General features: G+C 32.0%; 1 pseudogene; it reads left to right on the forward strand.

Annotated features, from left to right (window-relative positions):
- LOC134705501 (microfibril-associated glycoprotein 4-like) lies at window positions 1-13215 on the forward strand (annotated as a pseudogene).
- Window positions 13216-13750: the final 535 nt, after the last annotated feature.

Here is a 13750-nt window from a genome sequence, read left to right on the forward strand (position 1 = left end):
AGTAATGTTAACTTACACAATGGAATGAATGTGCTACACGAAATGGTGTGTAAGTATTTTGTTTTCTATTCTATTACGATTACTTTATATATAGAATATAAGTGTAAAGTAAAGCCAATCATCTTAAAAAACTATATTGTAGTCTGAAACTATGTGTGATTGAAGAATTAGTTACAATCTAGTACAAGTTTGTTTAGAAGACTTATAGGGACTTAATTTTCATAAGCTCAACTATTTTAGCATTTTTAAGCTACATTTTATACTTGAAAAATGGATAAAGATTGATTTATTTAGTTTATAAACTACATTATAAGTTATTATGCTTTCACCCAACTAACATGGTTATTTCGAATCCGTCTAAATAATCGTGCTAGATGGGTCAAAGCATGCTAACATTTTGTTCCGTATTAGGTACCTAATTAATGAAACGTTTAAAACACTACGCAAAATTCACATGTTTACTCCGCCCACTAATCGTGTAACTTGATGATCTATTGATTTTCCATGTAGTGCATAGTTCGTGTGTTTTAGCCAACTAAAGATCGAGTTTGATAAAAGACGATTTGTCGATACTAGTGATGAAGATATTGAACAAAAACGTTTGAAAATTAGTGCTGACAAAACAATAAAGCAGCAACTATTTTCAGGGAGTATCTAAAAGTAAAGAAAATGTATCAAGGATTTGAACAGTATGACACCTTAAAACTAGTTGAAGTGTTGGGTACGGACGTGCGTAAATCTGGTTGAAATCGATGTAAAACAAATATACTGCAGTGCTTGATATACTCATTAAATAGATATTTAAAGGCTTCATCGTACAATGAAAAAAATGACATTGTGAATAATGAAAGTTTTAGCGCTTCAAGAGAAAATTTCAAAGCGGCAATGGCAGAACGTTAACGCATGGGTTTAGGAGACGTCGAACATTACCCGTCAATTAGCGAAGCTGACAGAATGAAAATATATACCTCAATTTATTTATCACATACAAAGAAAAAAAATCAGGGATAATGAGAAAATTCCAGTTCTGAATATTGCCCCGTGTCCTCCTTTGAAAAGTATGTAAATCAATAAAATACAGAGTGTGACAAATTATTTCAGAGACTAAAAGATCAGTTTTGGGAAGATGAACTTCATGGTATTATATAATTCTTGTACAAAGCGCCTCTATTGCCATTTAGTGGACCTTTGCCATGCAATATGTTTAAGCCTGGACATCTGTTTAACGATTTTACTGAAACTGCCGTAAACATAAATCGTACTCCTCTTTGTCCATAAGTTTTCAACGACTGTTCCGTAACTATTGTTTACAAAAAAGAATGACTTCATTTTTAGAAGAAGAACAGATCCAATAACATATGTGTATTTAGAACATATGTGTATATACCGTTTGGTTTAATGTGATCGGGAGCATTTCACTTTATTTCATTCCATCTTATTTTTTTTTCTTATCTATATTTCTATGGGTTTTCTGGACGAAAAACATTTTTTTTTCAAAAATCTGTTATTACTTTTAAGTTTGTATAATACAGAGATGTATAATAGATATATTTTATTTGCATTTCTCTAGATTGATAAAGCCATTGATTGCGTCATACATATATAGATGTCAACCAGTGGAATTTCCCACAAGCGGACCGGATAAAAAGTCAACTGGCCTTATGTAGGGCAACATAAGCGTTTACCTTACGTTGTTTCTTTTTATAGCACACATGATTTTAGGTCAATAGGTTGAGCACATTGGTTTAGAGTCAACATATTACAACGCGATTTCTGATTGGCTAGAGGCACATGTTTTGTAAGAAGGTTTCTTCTATTGGGACAATTTTATTGGGTTGTGTACGGCGAACATGGTTATTTAGCAGATGGCAAGGCAGCCAGTAGAACTCGAGTTTACAACTGCATAACTGCACAATTATATTTGTAATATTCTTTTTTTTTTACAAAGATCACTATATAACTTATGAAAAATATGTCATCAGATAATAAGCACTGTAAATAACAACAAACTTCATGTCTTTAATGCTTCTGTTTAGTGTCAATCATTCATTTTGTATGATTAATTCTAGATTACCTACTGATTGTTTTACTATATACGACGAGGAGAGTAGGTATGTATACGAATTGATAAAAGATCAAATATTCTTGATTTCATAAACAGTTCATGCTTCTCAATTATAACGCATGATCTTTAAAAAAAACCTAAGACCAGAAAATCAATAGCCGAAAAGTGATAGTGGCAAATTTTTCAACAAGAAAGGTTATCACCATCGTAAACAAGCGAAAAGGTTAAATCTAAAAAATACTGGAAACGTCATGGAAAATTCAAAGCAGAAAGTCCCAAGTCAAATGGCAAAATAAAAACATTTTAAAGGAATGGAAACAAACTGTCATACCCCTGACTAGGACAACAGTTTACAAAACACAATATCGAAAACTAAAAAATGAGCAACACAAAGTGAGAAAATATAACAAGATTGATCCCAGTTGTCCCGACAGAGTAATTTGATTCTGCTTCATATGTGGTACCGTTATTCGCTACCTTTGATGATCGTAACTTTTTTTCTTTTTTAAATTGTGTGTAGAAGGTGGACAAGAATGTCTGTCATGCACTGCGGTGGAGAGTGCTAATAACTGCAATCATCGAATTCAATGTGATGATAACGAGGTAGATATAGGCCATTTGTTAACAATGCCTGCTTACCAACTGATTATTTATCTACAACTCAGATTCAATTGACAGAATTGTCTCCTTTTTCGTATTAATAATTTATATAACAAAAAAAGATTTTAATTGTACAGATAAAACACTGTAATGAAAACAACTGAATATTTAGATTTTATATGAAACGACTATCCTTAATTGATAACATATTTTGAAAGAAAAATGTTTCTTCTGACATATTGTCATTAATTGATATCTTCATACATTTTTGTTTTTGTTCCTTTTTTTTGGGGGGGGGGGGATTGTTTATGTTTCAAGGACAACGGTTTTATCTTTGTAGTCTGAAACATGCATGAAATTTTAGTTGTTCCTATATCCCCAACGATTGCATTTTTGTCCATTTTCAGCATATTTTTTAAAAAGAATAATGATACAGGATAATATTCCTGGGGGCTTATATTAAGCTAATTGATATTTTCAGCATACACATCTTTATTTTCCATATGTACTTCTTATCTCTACACATTCGCGTTAAAAAGAAGATAAAATTGAGAATGGAAATGGGGAACATGTCAAAGAGACAACAATCCGACCAAAGAGCAGATAAGAATATGCAAATGAACATGAGTTGGATTGCAGTTTATAATGACTAAAATCATCTACCCTGATCAACCCAATCAAGAAACATGGATCACAAAAGAAAACAATAAACAAAAACACTCAATTTTAATTTGATTTATATTTGCAGTTATGCTACATGCATCACTTTATAACAGAATCCGGATCATCTGGGTTTGATTTTGGATGTGCCTCTCAGCAGGTATGTACCATTAAACGCTGATGTTTACCAATAATATACAACGTCAAGGACATTGACTTTTCTTCAAACATTTATTTACTTGTTCACTTAAAGATGTCATGGTCAAATAAATATAATTCCCATATTTATTTCAAGATTAGAGAGGATAACACGGGAATCATAATTATAAATCGTCTGAACAATAAAAACAACTAGATTTGGAGCCGGTATTTGCGGTATACTACTTTTATCATTTAGAACATTGAAACATTTGCTTTCTAATAAACAATGACCCTCTATCTTGAAAAACATATTTGGAAAAGCTTTGTTAATTGTTGCAAGCTGTTCGAATGAGTTGTTTGAAATGTGGTCAAAGGAATGGGAAGAATTCCACAAAGGGCTCTGGATTGTACAATTTCTGGCACTGAAGATGATTTCTTCTAGTATTTTACCATGCCGTGGATTTAGAGGAATTGGGACTTAAAATAGACAAGTATTAAACATTCAGCAGTATACAATATTTGTAAGAAGAAGCTTATTAACCTTTTCAAACAACTTTTTGTATTTTTTTTCAGTTTTGGATGATCAGTGCGTAACGGTGTTTATGCAATGGTCACAAAAAATGTGTCACTGGATATACCAATGAGGTTAAGTTAGTGATACAAATGTCAATAACCTGAAACGACGATCTTTAGAATTAATCGAAAACATGTGTCGTAATAATTAAGGCACAGACACATCGCATCAGCTAGTCAACTTAGTCAACAAATTTCGCGATAGTGACAATACCACTTGTGTAATGTGGATCTCAACTGTTCTTCCTCATAATCGTAATGCAGCAGTGTTTGAGCTCAGAGTAAACTTATGTTTCTGAAGTCTTGATAATGTAAAGATGCATGCGCGCTACCGATATCATTTAAGACATGTTTATACAATTCCATACATCCGATGGCCAAAAGGGTATTTCACTGCTGCACAATTGAAAGTTTACAATTGGAATGCTCAAATCATCACGTTTATCATAGATGATTGTTGAAGTCTTCCTATTTTTGACATTTTATCTATTGTGTCTGTTTGTTTTGTTCACGCATCGTTGTCAATATCAAGGAAATTGATGCGACTGTCATACAAGTGAGAGGTTTAACTAAGCTATACAACAGTGATCAATCTATACATGGTCAAGATTATGACAGTTTTTCTCAATTTTTTGCTGTGTTTGAGATTTTGATTTTGCCATTTGATCAGAGACTTTCTTCTTTGAATTTTTTTAATATTTTTGTGATTTTACTTTTTAATTTTAACAGTTGCATTATCAAATTAACAAAAGGGCGAGACATATCTCTGTGATAAAAGTTATTATTTTTTATAATAATATTATCCACCATTTTGCTTCAAAAATGCCTGTTACAATTCAGATATGTCAGTTCTTTTCCAGTCGTCCTTCTGTTGGTTGAAAAGTTGAACGTTTGGTGTTGTCAGTTTTTATGGGCTCACTCCTTTTTGAATACAACTTTGAGTTAAGAATATTTGTTATTTCATGTTTTTGGTAAGTTGATTTCACTCTGGAGTAGTGTTTGATATACTCTTGTTCGGGCCAATGCTGGCAAGTGATTTCGCCAATGAAACGAATGTACGAATTTAAACATATATTGCTAACTTAGCTTTTGTCATCGCGTGTTAACATGGTTATATCAAATTAAAAATATTTGAGTTAATTTTTCTTTTTTCCCTTCGTCTATTTATTTGATGTTCAACATACAAGTTAATACCGTTTAAATTTTGAATGATTTTAAGTTTCATAAACCTCTTAATGTTTTTGACTGTCATTTCTGAAGTCTTGATTCTCTTCAATAGCTGTATGATTTTAGTAGTGTTTTTTTTTTTAAAGTATTGTGTTTAGTGGTTATGTTCATACATTTTATGATTAAATTATATATTGAACGGTTATAGGCTTGTTCACCATCGGGCGGTACCATATTTGGACGTCGATCTGAAGGCCACCATGTAAAGTGTACACTTTGTTGTGATGACTCCAAGATTTGTAACGAAGATTTAAACTGTACCAATGCAGTACAAACACGTAAGTTCTATACTGAAAAAAAACCCGTAAAAATACACTAATAAAAAAATAGTTCACCCTTATCAATCATTGTCGACTAAAGAGATTTTTTAAGTAGACGACATTAATTGGGAGGGCGGACGGACTGACAAACAGTTGAGGTCAGACTAATTTGAATTATTACCATAAACAGTTATTGCTAGTTTGCTCAGAGCTGATGCACTTCAGTCTTTGGATTTGTTTGAACTGATTATAGAACAAACTGAAAAATACACTAATAACAGTTGAGGTCAGACTAATTTGAATTATGATCATACACGGTAACTGCAAGTTTGCATCAGAGCTGGTGATCTTCAGTGTTGTAAACCATCTAGATTATAATTTGTCAAAAACGAAATCTAAAACTTGGAGAGACATCCGATGATTCAAAATAGTGTTGCAGCAGATTTGATAGAGAAAAATCAAACACGATGTGTACTTCCTTAATGCCTATATATGGCTCTGTGTGATTGTTTAAATTGCTAAAAGATCAAACTGCAAAATTCAAAATTGTAGCGACGAAAGTCTTAGTTTTAAGAAGAAATGAAAATAATACCACTCAGTTTTAAAGGTTTTTTACACTCATGTTACATAACAAAATACAGGAACCTTTATATTTGAAGGATTCACTAGGTTGCCGTGAAGCTGCGTTACTGTACCAAATAATTGTTGTTTTGATATTATTTTTTTTTAGCATCTAGCTTACCACGTGAATGTGCAGATTTGAAATTGTCCAGTAGCGGTGTTCATACTATATACCCGTATGGTGAACTACCAAAACCGATGTATTGTTTCGTTGATAAAACTGGTCATATATGGACGGTATGTTTACAAAATGTCGCGGAAATTTCGCATCACATCAACAAATCAAAAAAATATCCATGTAGACAATATGATTTTCCAAAAAAGGGTTAAACAGATTTTGCAACAAAACAAAAACAAACAACACAAATACTGAAATTAAATTTACATATTAAAGTTTCAGTTAAAATATATATGTAAAATATTTGCTATACCATAGGTAGGCACGTAATAAATAAATTAGGCAAAAGTTTTCGATTTCTTAAGTCTTCCGATCAGTCGGACTATTGTTATTTATGTACCTGGTAACTTACTGAATGCAATATTGTGATGATAAAACCACAAAGTACACAAGAACATGCTTCTTCTTCCTTTCATTTAGGCTATTCAACGTCGCTTCGATGGATCTGTAAATTTCTACAGGGGTTGGCAGGATTATAAAAATGGGTTTGGATAGGCGAGTGGTGAACACTGGATAGGTACATATTTATTTTATTGCTATGTTCTTTGCTAACCTGTTTAATTTGTAGTCTTCGTTTAATCATCTAAAATATAAAGCTAATATGTTTGTACGCTAGAAGCGTGTTTTTCTCTACAAAAGACTCAATAGTGGCGCTCGAATCATATCAGAAGATGGTTTTTTTAAATGAATATCTTAAAAATTGTCTTTAAGTACTATAATCAAAACTTCGTCAGAAACAAATTAGAACACTGCTCAAACGACAAGCTCGACATTACCTCTCTTTGATCAAATATGGAGTTTGAAATTCGAAAAATGCTACAAGTGGAGTATGATACTGAATTTGTTAATCCATTTTTGTCACAAAACATATTTCTTATCAACCCAACCCGTGGGTATATTGATTGCTACTTCTTTAAAAAAAAGGAAAAAATAATAACATTAGATAATCATATTCAATTTTGGTAGAATTTTGATGTCTCTCATATATTAATGCCCATATTGATGTGACTGCATTGCAAGTATATTAAGCCTGTACGATAGACAATCACATATGATCTGCAACTATGCATCCAAATCAATATTATTTTGTTTATTGATTTTTTCTTTTAATTTTTTTTTGATAACTTTACGACAGACATGTATGAACTTCGTCTAAAATGGTGTATTTTGAAAATATTGTAGGCAATGACATCATACATGCAATTACATCTGATTCTAATCACGCTCTGATGATACTGATGACAGATTACACCAATGTAACCAGGTTTGCGGAATATTTGTCATTTCATATATCTAACGAAGAAAATGGATACCGTTTGATGTTAGGAAAATACACTGGGAATGCCGGTAAGTCATATGCATAAAACTTCGTGCTTTCATAAATATTTTTCAAAAGATTGCCTCTTGGAAAAATTTATATGACAAAAATACTGAACTGTAAGGAAAATTCAAAACAGGAAGTCTCTTATAAAATGTCAAAATCAAAAGCTGAAACCCACCAAATGAAGGGAAAGCAAATATAATATCCCTGACGTATTACCAATGATGTAATCATTAACATAGATGACATTAACGAAGCTATTGTTTATTGTACTGCATTCAACAAGAGCGGAACCCACACCGTATTGTCAGCTATAATAAAAGAGTGACGAAAGATACCAGAGTGACAGTCAAACTCATAAATCGAAAATAAACTGACGGGTGCGGGAATTCTCGCTACATTGCAGACCCATTGGTTGCCTTCGGCTGTTGTCTGCTCTATGGTCGGGTGGTTGTCGCCTTGACATATTCACCATTTCCTTTCTCAATTTGACAACACCATGGCTAATAAAGGAAAAACGCAAGCTATAATAAGACACGATAGGAAAACATTAATGATAGAACAGTAGAATGAAGTATGACAGAGAATAACCAATCATGACATCAACTGATATATAGGCTCCTGAATTTGGACTTTGCTGGGTTTTTAATAAATCCTGTTTCGATTTACATGTGTAGACTATGAACTATTGAGTTTCTAACTTTTCCTTTACTATGTCGTTGCCAGTCAAACAGTATCACTTCAAATAAATTCAAATAATCTTTTGACTTTGAATGTGACACAATTTTATTCAAATTTTAAACACATACAGTGGTCAAGATATGTTAGTGAGTGGTCATCCGGTTAATAATTGGACTACATGTTTCTGGTTGTTTATTTTTGCGTAAACGACAAAATGACTACATAGGCAATATGGTAGGATTGTGTATATGTTATACTTACAAACTGGTAAAACTACCAAATATTTCTATTTGTACTATTCTTACAATGTTGACATATTTGAATTAAAAGTAGGAAAAGTAGAAATATAGCTTTCGGATAATTTCTTAATTCACATGTAAGATACAAGAAATGTTATAATTTCATAGGTTTTGTATCGTTTAATCCCTTTAAAGATTTGTGTTTTTATTTCAGTAAAAAGTCTTGGCATTTCCTCCACTATATAAAATGCTTCTTTATAAAAACCCTAGAAAATGTTAAACAAAAGGAACATCAATTTTATGTAATCTTATACGGGTTTAGATGCTTACAAGGAAGTTATTTATAATGATTCGAATATCGTAACTACAATCCCCCTTTCCCCCGAATGTGACCTTCCACGTTAAACTTATAACGTGGTCTATACTAACATGAGCAATATGACTGTTGCCACATGTGGAACAGGATCTGCTTACCCTTCCGAAGCACCTGAGATTAACCCTAGTACTGTTGGGATTCCTGTTGCGATGTCTTGATTTTTTTATGTTATTTTTTGTGAACTTTTGATTGTCTGTTTTTTCTTTTTTCTTTTTTAGCCATGGAGTTTTCAGTTTAGTTTTTATTTTTGCGTTTGATTGTTACTTTGGTATCTTCCACCTCGCATTCAATGTCCCGACTTCCTTCAGACAAATTGTTTGAGTTGTTGTATCTATACCTTTAATCACATCGTAACTGCTATTGAAATTTTTATCATATTTCTACGTCAATTAAAAGTGTTGCTCCTATTTAAATGTAGTGTTTCAATGGAGTTTTATTTGGGTTTATTTGGGTTTTTTTCGGGATCAATTAGAGTGAGGCAAAATATAGAAAAGGCATATTCAAACTCATGATTCGAAAACAAACTGACAATCCCATGGCCGAAAAAAACCAACTGATAAATAGACAAGATGTGAACAAAACTATGCAGCAGCACTGACGTTTTGAAAGCCACAACATAATACTTTGGATCGAATAAAACCTTCAACAGAAGATAAAACGTACAGCCAAAACTGTATAAGATAAACTTTGCTGATAGGAATAGCTTTCTTAGATTCGGCATAATTATATTTTTTTATGATAGGAAATTTACAGTCAAAAGGGTTATTTGAATCTTGCAACTCCCGAAGCAATAAGATTTTAACATATGTCAAGCTCGAAAGAATAATTTCTATCATTACGTGCTTCTTAAATACTTTTAGGTCAATTTAGTTTGCTGATATAATTGATGTTTTTAATTTGTAAATGGGTTAAAAAACAAAATTTACAATAATTAATTCAATTGATTTAACTCTGGTTAGCGTTCGAATCATGACAATTGGATAGATAAGAAAAAGAAGAACATTGAAACCCAAAGATTCCAAGTTTGTCAGATATATTTGAAGGTCATCTATACCTCGAAGTTATAAACTGACCATTTAGTAAGTGTGACATTTATCATATTTCCTGTCAGCGCAGGAATGATATGAAATAATGCAATATTCACGATTTATTTGGAGTTTGAATAATACAAAAAATATTCAATAGCACTGATGCATGCAATACCGTAGCCGTCATATTTTCTCTTCTGTCTAATAGGTGATTCCATGATAACACATTATGGTCAAAAATTTTCGACATATGACAGAGACAACGATATATATATTCTGGTAACTGCGCGCAGATGTATAAAGGATCATGGTGGTATAGTAACTGCCATGATGTCAATCTAAATGGTCTATATCTAAGGGGACACAATGGTCAATCTGCTTTAGGCGTGGTATGGCAAACATGGCACGGAGATGACTACTCGCTTAAATCTACAACCATGATGATTCGGAAATTCTTATAAAAAACCAAATTAATGTTGAATCGTCTTTTTAATAAACTCATCATAGATTCAAGGATTAAAATTTTATATTTGCGCCAGACGCGCGTTTCGTCTACTAAGGAATCTTCATTGACTCTTTTATTTTCATTTAAACGTTGTGGTTGTTTCACCGGAAATGACCAAGGAAATAGCTCGATTGACGACACAAAATTTAGTTTTTAATTCTAGCTTTTCATCTATTATCTTATAATCCTTCATTCTAATTGAAAGATTTCTTTTTGAAAAAGTAATATCAACACGAATTATGAATAATTTAGAAAACTGTTTCATGAAAACATTTCATAGCATACATGTTCAGTTGAATTTTAATAAAGATTTGATTCTCGTTTAGCCTCGTTGTTATTTACCACCTTCTAATCAATATTCTGCCCAGAACGGGCACACTTCAAACTACATTACCTATGACAACTTTATTTCCTTTGCTAGTCAAGTAAAGTCCTTTAATAGCTATAATACCAGTCAAATGTTTATGGGTTACGAATGTGGCCTAATTTTACATACATATATGGTCAGCTCGTATATGATGTATAAGTAAAACACAGAAAATGCCTCAAGATATGAATTTGAGTAGTCAATAAAATTAACGGTACCAATTTTCTTGCACCAGATGCGCATTTCGACAATACATGTCTCTTCAGTAATGTTCGTGGCCAAAATATTCAAAATCCAAAGCTTATATAAAAGATGGAAGAGCTATAATCCAAAAGGTCCAAAAAGTATAGCCAAATTCGTGAAAGGAATCAGAGCTATGCATGAGGGAGATACATTCCTTAATTTATAATAATTTCTAATATTTTATAACAGCAAATTTTAATAACACAAAAAAAACCGTATTTTCATGCCAGTACCGAAGTGTTGTCAACTGTTGTCAACTGGACTACAGGTTTATGATTGTTTGCTAAACATAATGGTATATGGTAAATATAGGAAAATGCATATGTTTGTGAACATACAAAACTAAGAAAACGCACTCTACTTTTGAAACTACATATTCTTTCTTTTCTTTTGTTATTTGGGTTGTGTGTCTGGTGTTAGTGATCGTGTCCTATTTTGATAAAATCTATTATCCATGAATTAAAGGTTTCATAGTCCCGTCTTTTCAATTTCTGTTCTTATTTCAATAGAAATGTTGACAGTCCTTCCCTCCCAATGCGAGCGTAAAAAATGTCTGGACGCTCAACCGTCTATTTTAGTTTGATGTTTAAAGACCAAGATTGCTTCTGTCAGAGCTAAACACTTATTTATGTTTATAGAAAAATGAAACTGAAACTTCTTGACAATTCTGTTTAAAAGCCGGATTACTGTACATGTTGTATAGTGATGTATGTCGATTGTTGTGGACCCACTGGGAACAATGAATACATATTTTATGTAATTATCCTCTTCTACAGTTCTCAACCCATGTCATTGAAATTTTAAAACAAAGTGTGCATACTTTATGGTGTTGCTTTTAGAAAATTTCCTTCCCATTTCTCATTAATTTAACGTTTTATATCTTCATATTTAAAATATTAATTATAGACTATCAGCTTGTGGCACGGTTTTAAATGTTCCTGTAATATATGGCAAACATTAATAAGTTGCATGCATTGACAAATTGGAACTATTCACTCAGATTGATTTTTAGAATTCTCTAGAAATATTTTGAGTTAGAAATAGAGAAGTAATTTTTCATTTATTAATGCATTATAATATTATTTTATTAGAATTTAACTTTGATTGTAATTTTGTTAACAGATCTATGAACTTTTTATGGACTGGAAAATTACAGTCAAGATTCGTATTTTAAAATTACCTTTCCGTAGTAATAGTGACTGTTGAACATATTGAATTTTCGGATACCAAATTTCAACCATTACTTGTTTCTAAATCATTGAAACCAAATTTAATTCTTAATAGAAGGGGGCGAAAGATACGAGAGGGACAGTCAAACTCATAGATCGAAACAAACTGACAACGCCATGTCTAAAAATGGAAAAAGACAAACAGACAAATAATAGAACATATGACACAACATAGAGAACTAAAGACTAAGCAACACGAAGCCCACCAAAAACTGGCACTTTCATAGACAAGATGGTTATAAACCCATAACAGGTGTCCAATAACAAAATAGGTATTAACCAATTCATTCAATACATTTATTGGCATTCAAATCACAACAGTTAAAGGACGATTAAAATATGAAGTAGAGAAGCATTAGAAACTAAAAATTCCAAAAAGTTATGCCAAATATTCCAAAGCAATATATGTATTAAGGAAGAAACCAAAGAGCTATGAAAGAAATTTGTAAGCAGTAAATTTACAGAAAATAATAGTCTAAATGATTCAAAATGGCAATACATGAAGGCTGTGAAAAAGTGCAATATTGCCTTTAAAATATATAGTTTTAATAGCACTTAAACATAGCATTCGTTTCTACTTGAAGAAATATCATGCTTTTATAAATATTGTTGTATGCAGTACCTTAACCGTCATATTTGTTTTTGTTTATTAGGTGATTCCTTGCAGCGACAAAATGGTCAGAAGTTTTCCACATATGACAGAGACAACGATATATATTCTGGTAACTGTGCACAGATATATAAAGGAGCGTGGTGGTATAGTAACTGTCATGATTCGAATCTAAATGGTCTATATCTAAGGGGACACAATAGTCAATCTGCTTTAGGCATGGTATGGAAAGCATGGCTCGGATACGACTACTCGCTTAAAACTACAACCATTATGATTCGAAAATACTGATTAAAGCAAATTGAAATTGAATTTAAAAAGTTTAAAACCTCATTGTCTTTGTCAATGGTTGACAGAAAATTGGTTTTATAGTACATTGTATGCAAATTTGAAACGCTGTTGATGAAAAGAAAAAAACACTACTCTATCATGAATTGGTTGCCAGTTATGAAATATCCATTTTACAGATGATATAGATATGCTCTGTATGTCGTATCTACAAAACCGTCCCTCTTTTTCGAAATTGACCTACCGAATAAGAGTTATTACCGGGTCTGTACTAAAAAAAGCTAAACATCTCAATTATCTCCATCACATTTTCATAAAAGAAATAATGTTAAGGTTATATTTTTACTGCAAGAGGATCAAAAGTGGTCTCTTAGTAATCAAAATGTGCTTCCCACCATTAAAGACGAAGAAACAAGATAAAATGTATCAATTCTGCTGAATGTATTCTCTCGTCTGAAAAACGATCACCGTAACATTTATTCAAAAACCTTTATCATACAAACAAACGTTTGAAAAATGAATGTTTGGATTTTAAAAA

Source organism: Mytilus trossulus, chromosome 2, assembly GCF_036588685.1.
Source record: "Mytilus trossulus isolate FHL-02 chromosome 2, PNRI_Mtr1.1.1.hap1, whole genome shotgun sequence".
Classification (NCBI taxonomy): domain Eukaryota; kingdom Metazoa; phylum Mollusca; class Bivalvia; order Mytilida; family Mytilidae; genus Mytilus; species Mytilus trossulus.